At 49.0% G+C, this 7,392-nt stretch overlaps 1 long non-coding RNA gene across 1 annotated transcript; it reads left to right on the forward strand.

Annotated features, from left to right (window-relative positions):
• Positions 1-6: 6 nt before the first annotated feature.
• Positions 7-5,763, forward strand: LOC144600464 (uncharacterized). Its single transcript, XR_013548140.1, has 2 exons — positions 7-314; positions 5,338-5,763. It is a non-coding gene; the product is annotated as an uncharacterized LOC144600464 (long non-coding RNA).
• The last annotated feature ends 1,629 nt before the right edge of the window (positions 5,764-7,392 follow it).

Below are 7,392 nucleotides of genomic sequence, written 5' to 3' on the forward strand. Positions count from 1 at the left end.
CTGCCTTCAGCTAAATAATGTTTAAACTAAACCAAAACATCCACTTTCCTGCACACTTTCCTGCACTCTTTTCTTGATCCACGCACACATTTACTCCCTGCTGTTGTGTCTCCGAGCTGCCATTTGCTGTCTGCTCCTCTAGTTTTCTCAATGGAGAACTTTGTTTTTACTTTGTATCAGCAAACAGCGAAGAAGATGCCAGACAAGCAAGATGCTGATCAGAAGGTGGACATGTCGGCGGTGAAGACGTTCAAAAGGAACAGTTTTAAAGCACACAACCACCAAGGAGAGCACCAATCTGCCAACACAAGCGGGTGTGTGCGCGTGTGTGAGTGTGCGCGTGTGTGAGTGTGCGCGTGTGTGAGTGTGCGCGTGTGTGAGTGTGCGCGTGTGTGAGTGTGCGCGTGTGTGAGTGTGCGCGTGTGTGAGTGTGCGCGTGTGTGAGTGTGCGCGTGTGTGAGTGTGCGCGTGTGTGAGTGCGCGTGTGTGAGTGTGCGCGTGCGAGAGTGCGTGTGTGTGTGTGTGCGCGTGTGTGTGTGTGCGCGTGTGTACGTGTGTGTGTGTGTGTGTCCTCATCAGGTCGGGCAGCATCTGAGGGGGGGAGAGTTATTATTTCATGTCGGTGACCTGCTGAGATTCACAGCGACTTTGCATTTTACCTAGTGTAGGAAAATAACTGCAGATGCTGTTACAAATCGCAGGTTTCCAGGACCCTGCGGCGCTCTGCTTTGGCTGGGGGTGCGATGCACGGCCCCGGGGGCCAGTGCTGGGGTGCCCGGGGCCAGTGCTGGGGTGCCCCGGGGCCAGTGCTGGGGTGCCCGGGGCCAGTGCTGGGGTGCGATGCACGGCCCCGGGGCCAGTGCTGGGGTGCCCCGGGGCCAGTGCTGGGGTGCCCGGGGCCAGTGCTGGGGTGTGATGCACGGCCCCGGGGCCAGTGCTGGGGTTGCCCGGGGCCAGTGCTGGGGTGCCCCGGGGCCAGTGCTGTGGTGCCCCGGGGCCAGTGCTGGGGTGCGGTTGGCGGGTTGGTGAAGGGAGTCGTGGACGGGTCCGGTTGGGGGGAGGTTCAGCTCCTGTTACTGATTGTGGATGATCAGCCTTGATCACAATCAATGACGGTGCTGGCTTGAAGGGCCAAATGGCCTCCTCCTGCACCTATCTATCAAATACTAGCGGGCATTGCTTTGAGGTGAGAGGCACAAAGTTTAAAGGAGTTGTGCTGGCCAAGTTGTTTACACCTGGAACAGCCATGGCGGTGGAGGCAGATACCATCGTGGCATTGAAGAGGCTTTTCGATAGGCACATGGATGTACAGTAAATGGAGGGACATGGATCAGGCAAAGAAGATTAGTTTAACTTGGTATCATGTTTAGCGTGAATATTGTGGGCCACAGGCTGTTTCTTCTCGGTACAATTCTATGTTCTGGGAAAGTTGTTGATCAAATCTTCAAACGAATGTGATCTAAACTAATCCTGCTTGTGGGAATTTGAGGAATTCCACAGATCTCCTCATTCAGAGTTGCCTTCCCACACTCCAATTATTATCCCATAAAAACATAGAAAATAGGTGCAGGAGGAGGCCATTTGGCCCTTCGAGCCAGCACCGCCATTCACTGTGATCATGGCTGATCATCCACAATCAATAACCTGTGCCTGTTGTCTCCCCATATCCCTTAATTCCACTAGTCCCAAGAGCTCTATCTAACTCTTTTAAAATCATCCAGTGAATTGGCCTCCACTGCCCTCTGTGGCAGAGAATTCCACAAATTCACAACTCTCTGGGTGAAAAAGCTTTTTCTCATCTCAATTTAAGGCCTCCCCTTAATTCTTAGACTGTGGCCCCTGGTTCTGGACTCCCCAACATACCCAGATGTCAACTTCTCTACATTGGCGAAACCAAACGCAGGCTCAGCGATCGTTTCACTCAACACCTTCACTCAGTCTGCCTTAACCAACCTGATCTCCTGGTGGCTGAGCACTTTAACTCCCCCTCCCAGTCTGACTTTTCTGTCATGGGCCTCTTCCAGTGTTCATAGTGAGGCCCACCGGAAATTGGAGGAACAGCACCTCATATTTCGCTTGGGCAGCTTACAGCCCAGCGGTATGAACATTGACTTCTCTAACTTTAGTTAGTTCTTCTGTCCCTCTCTTCCCCTTCCCAGTTCTCCCTCTATCTTCCTGTCTCCATCTATATCCTTTCTTTGTCCGTCCCCCTGACATCAGTCTGAAGAAAGGTCTCGACCCGAAACATCACCCATTCCTTCTCTCCAGAGATGCTGCCTGACCCACTGAGTTACTCCAGCATTTTGTGATACCCCCAGCATTGGGAACATTTTTCCTGCATCTAGCTTGTCCAGTCCTTTTATCCCGAGTCCTTGGGAAGGCTCCTACAGCCTGCCTGCCTGGAACTGCTGTTAATTGCCACCCCATTATTGCTCTGTAGCAGAGGTTGTGCAGCTGTTATTATTCTGGATCCCAGCCACGCATTTACAAGAATTCTGCATTAAGAATAAAAACAAACTCCACAGACAATTTTCTGCAGTGGCCTCTGCCAATTCCCAACGAGCTGGGCTTGGGTCTTGACAGCTTATCCAGTTAATATATACAATTTCAGACACTAAAACTTAAACTAGTACAATGCAAAAATGTAATCTTTCTTTCCGATGCCCAGCCATTAGGTGGGTGAGAACAGGCCCTTTGGCCCACTGAGTCTATACTGACCAGCGTTCACCCGCTGACGTTAGTTTTTTGTTACGCCACATTCTCATCCACACCCAACTCACTGGGGGCAGTTTTGCAGAGGGCCATTTAACCTAGAAACCTGCACATCTTTGGGGTGTGGGAGGAAACCGGAGCACCCGTGGTCAGAATACATGCAAACTCCACACACGCAGCGACCGAAGTCAGGATGGATCCCAGGTCTCTGGCGCTGAGAGGTTGCAGCTAGCCGCATAGTGAAAGGCCTAGGTAATGGATGTGGAGAGGATGTTTCCACTAGTGGGAGAGTCTAGGAACAGAGGTCACAGCCTCCGAATATAAGGACGTTCCTTTAGAAAGGAGATGAGGAGGGTGGTGAATCTGAAATACATTGCCTGTGGAAGACAATAGGTGCAGGAGGAGGCCATTCGGCCCTTTGTGCCAGCACCACCATTCAATGTGATCATGGCTGATCATCCACAATCAGTGCCCCGTTCCTCCCCATACCCCCTGACTCCGCTATCCTTAAGAGCTCTATCTAACTCTCTCTTGAAAGCATCCAGAGAATTGGCCTCCACTGCCTTCTGAGGCAGAGAATTCCACAGATTTACAACTCTGAGTGAAAAAGTTTTTCCTCATCTCTGTTCTAAATTACCTCCCCCTTATTCTTAAACTGTGGCCCCTGGTTCTGGACTCCCTCAACATTGGGAACATGTTTCCTGCCACTAACGTGTCCAATCCCTTAATAATCTTATATGTATCAATAAGATCCCCTCTCATCCTTCTAAATTCCAGTGTATACAAGCCTAGTCTCTCCAGTCTTTCAACATACGCTAGTCCCGCCATTCCGGGAATTAACCTAGTAAACCCACGCTGCACTCCCCCAATAGCAAGAATACCCTTCCTCAAATTTGGAGACCAAAACTACACACAGTACTCCAGGTGCAGTCTCACCAGGGCCGTGTACAACTGCAGAAGGACCTCTTTGCTCCGATACTCAACTCCTCTTGTCATAAAGGCCAACATGCCATTAGCTTTTTTCACTGCCTGCTGTACCTGCTTGATAACGTTAAGTGACTGATGCACTAAGACACCCAGATCTCGTTGTACGTCCCCATTTCCTAACTTGGCACCATTCAGATATTAATCTGTCTTCCTGTTCTTACCACCAAAGTGGATAACCTCACACTTTTCCACATTAAACTGCATCTGCCATGCATCTGCCCACTCACACAACCTGTCCAAGTCACCCTGTATCCTTATGGCATCCTCCTCACAGTTCACACTGCCACCCAGCTTTGTGTCATCCGCACATTTGCTAATGTTACTTTTAATCCCTTTAAGTCATTAATGTATATTGTAAATAGCTGTGGTCCTAGCACCGAGCCTTGCGGTACCCCACTAGTCACTACCTGCCATTCTGAAAGGGACCCGTTAACCCCTACTCTTTGTTTCCTGTCTGCCAACCAATTTTCTATCCATGCCAGCAACCTACCCCCAATACCATGTGTCGTTGGTTATATTTGAAGTGCAGATTGTAAGGGTGGTGGGGGTTATGTGGAGAAGGCAGGAGAAAGGGGTTGAGAGGGAAAGGTCGATCAACCATGATTGAATGGCGGGGTAAGACCACATCTTGAGTATTGTGTGCAGTTTTGGTTTCCTAATTTGAGGAAGGACATCCTTGTAATTGAGGCAGTGCAGCGTAGGTTCACGAGATTGATCACTGGGATGGCGGGACTGTCATATGTGGAAAGATTGAAAAGACTAGGCTTGTTTTCACTGAGTTTAGAAGGATGAGAGGGGATCTTATAGAGACATATATAATTATTAAAGGACTGGACAAGCTAGATAGAGGAAAAATGTTCCCAATGTTGGGCGAGTCCAGAACCAGGCGCCACAGTTTTAGAATAAACTGTATAGTTTATTCTAAAACTTTAGAATAGTTTAACTATTCTATCTAAAGTTCAACTTCAGATAGCTCCTCTGTCCCTCCCGTCCCCTCCTCCTTCCCAGATCTCCCTCTATCTTCCTGTCTCCACCTATATCCTTCCTTTGTCCCGCCCCCCCTGACATCAGTCTAAAGAAGGGTCTCGACCCGAAACGTCACCCATTCCTTCTCTCCTGAGATGCTGCCTGACCTGCTGAGATACTCCAGCATTTTGTGAATAAATACCTTCAATTTGTACCAGCATCTGCAGTTATTTTCTTATAGAATAAAGGGGAGGCCATTTAAAACTGAGGTTTGAAGGAACTTTTTCACCCAGAGAGTTGTGAATTTGTAGAATTCTCTGCTACAGAGGGCAGTGGAGGCCAAATCACTGGATGAATTTAAGGGAGAGTTAGATAGAGCTCTGGGGGCTAGTGGAATCAAGGGATATGGGCAGAAGGCAGGCACAGGTTACTAATGGTGGATGATCAGCCATGATCACAATGAATGCGGTGCTGTCTCGAAGGGCCGAATGGCCTCCTCCTGCACCTATTGTCTATGTTTCTACACTTGATGGGCTGGGGCCTAATTCTGGTCCTGTGACTTGTGAGCTTCATTGGGAGGCTGATGCGTAAATCCTTGGTGAACAACCTGCCATGCAGCTGTTGGTCTTCAAGCAGGGATTGGGCAACTCAACTTGTTTCTTCTTCTTGCAGCGATTGATCAGGAGAAGCAAGCGATGGAGAAGTCATCCTGAGCACGGCCGCAGCAGAACAATCCTCCGCTCACGCATTCCACAACGCCGACCACTTTGCTTTGTATACTGCTGAGCACATCCATAATCACCGCACAGTGCCTCCAGGCCCGGAGTCTTACAATACTCACGCCACTTTCCACTTGCATTTGGTGATTTCTATTTTTGCTTTCCTTTTGGCACTGCTTTGAGTGTAGCAGAGTGGGAGTGACGCAGGGCATGGTGATGGTGGGAGATGCTTGGGTTTACACACGGCACATGCCGGCTGTCTAAAGGCAATGTAACGGTGGTTTGTAGCTGTTCCTTTTCATTTCAGTCTTTCAATTTACAACAAAACTTCACTCAATGTTTAATATGAAAATGAAATAAAATGTACATTTGAAACTTCTGTTGTCTTTGTGTCTGTCTGTTTTTGGGGTGGGTGGTTGCCCTTTCCCGGAGGGAGTGCTGTTCTCAGAGGTGAGATTGTCAGAGCTCTACTGCACTTTAAACATAGAAAATAGGTGCAAGAGTAGGCCATTCGGCCCTTCGAGCCTGTACGCACCGCCATTCAATATGATCATGGCTGATCATCCAGCTCAGTAACCTGTACCTGCCTTCTCTCCATACCCCCTGATCCCTTTAGCCACAAGGGCCACATCTAACTCCCTCTTAAATATAGCCAATGAACTGGCCTCAACTACCTTCTGTGGCAGAGAATTCCACAGACTCACCACTCTGTGTGAAAAAAAACATTCTCATCTCGGTCCTAAAAGACATCCCCCTTATCCTTAAGCTGTGACCCCTGGTTCTGGACTTCCCCAACATCGGGAACAATCTTCCCGCATCTAGCCTGTCCAACCCCTTAAGAATTTTATATGTTTCTATAAGATCCCCCCTCAGTCTTCTAAATTCCAGCGAGTACAAGCCCAGTCTATCCAGTCTTTCTTCATATGAAAGTCCTGCCATCCCAGGGATCAATCTGGTGAACCTTCTCTGTACTCCCTCTATGGCAAGAATGTCTTTCCTCAGATTAGGAGACCAAAACTGTACGCAATACTCCAGGTGCGGTCTCACCAAGGCCCTGTACAACTGCAGCAGAACTTCCCTGCTCCTATACTCAAATCCTCTTGCTATGAATGCCAACATGCCATTCGCTTTCTTCACTGCCTGCTGCACCTGCATGCTTGCGTTCAATGACTGGTGCACCATGACACCCAGGTCACGTTGCATCTCCCCTTTTCCTAATTGGCCACCATTCAGGTAATACTCTGCTTTCCTGTTCTTGCTGCCAAAGTGGATAACCTCACATTTATCCACATTATATTGCATCTGCCATGCATTTGCCCACTCGCCTAATCTATCCAAGTCACTCTGCAGCCTCCTAGCATCCTCCTCGCAGCTAACACTGCCACCCAGCTTCATGTCATCCGCAAACTTAGAGATGTTGCATTTAATTCCCTCGTCCAAATCATTAATATATATTGTAAATAACTGGGGTCCCAGCACTGAGCCTTGCGGTACCCCACTAGTCACTGCCTGCCATTCTGAAAAGGACCCATTTATTCCTACTCTTTGCTTCCTGTCCGCCAACCAATTCTCTATCCACCTCAACACTGAACCCTCAATACCGTGTGCTTTAAGTTTGTACACCAATCTCCTACTTCGGCCCATCTTGTCCATACTAGGTGAGTCCCAGAGCTTGCATTTGCCCCATTTCCCTCTCAACCATTCCTGCCCATATATCTGCCTCCACAGTTTCCTCTGGCAGCTTTCCAGATATGGACTACCCTCTGAGTGAAAATGTTACCCAGAGGTCCCTCTTAAATCTCTCACCTTAATCCTCTACGCCCATGTACACGGGCATGATCTGCCAAGCTCAACATGTACACGGGCATGATCTGCCAAGCTCACCATGTACAGGGGCATGATCCGCCAAGCTCGCTGTGTACACGGGCATGATCTGCCAAGCTCACCATGTACACGGGCATGATCTGCCAAGCCCACCATGTACATGGGCATGATCTGCCAAGCTCAC

The sequence above is a fragment of the Rhinoraja longicauda genome, chromosome 15 (assembly GCF_053455715.1).
Source record: "Rhinoraja longicauda isolate Sanriku21f chromosome 15, sRhiLon1.1, whole genome shotgun sequence".
Lineage (NCBI taxonomy): Eukaryota > Metazoa > Chordata > Chondrichthyes > Rajiformes > Arhynchobatidae > Rhinoraja > Rhinoraja longicauda.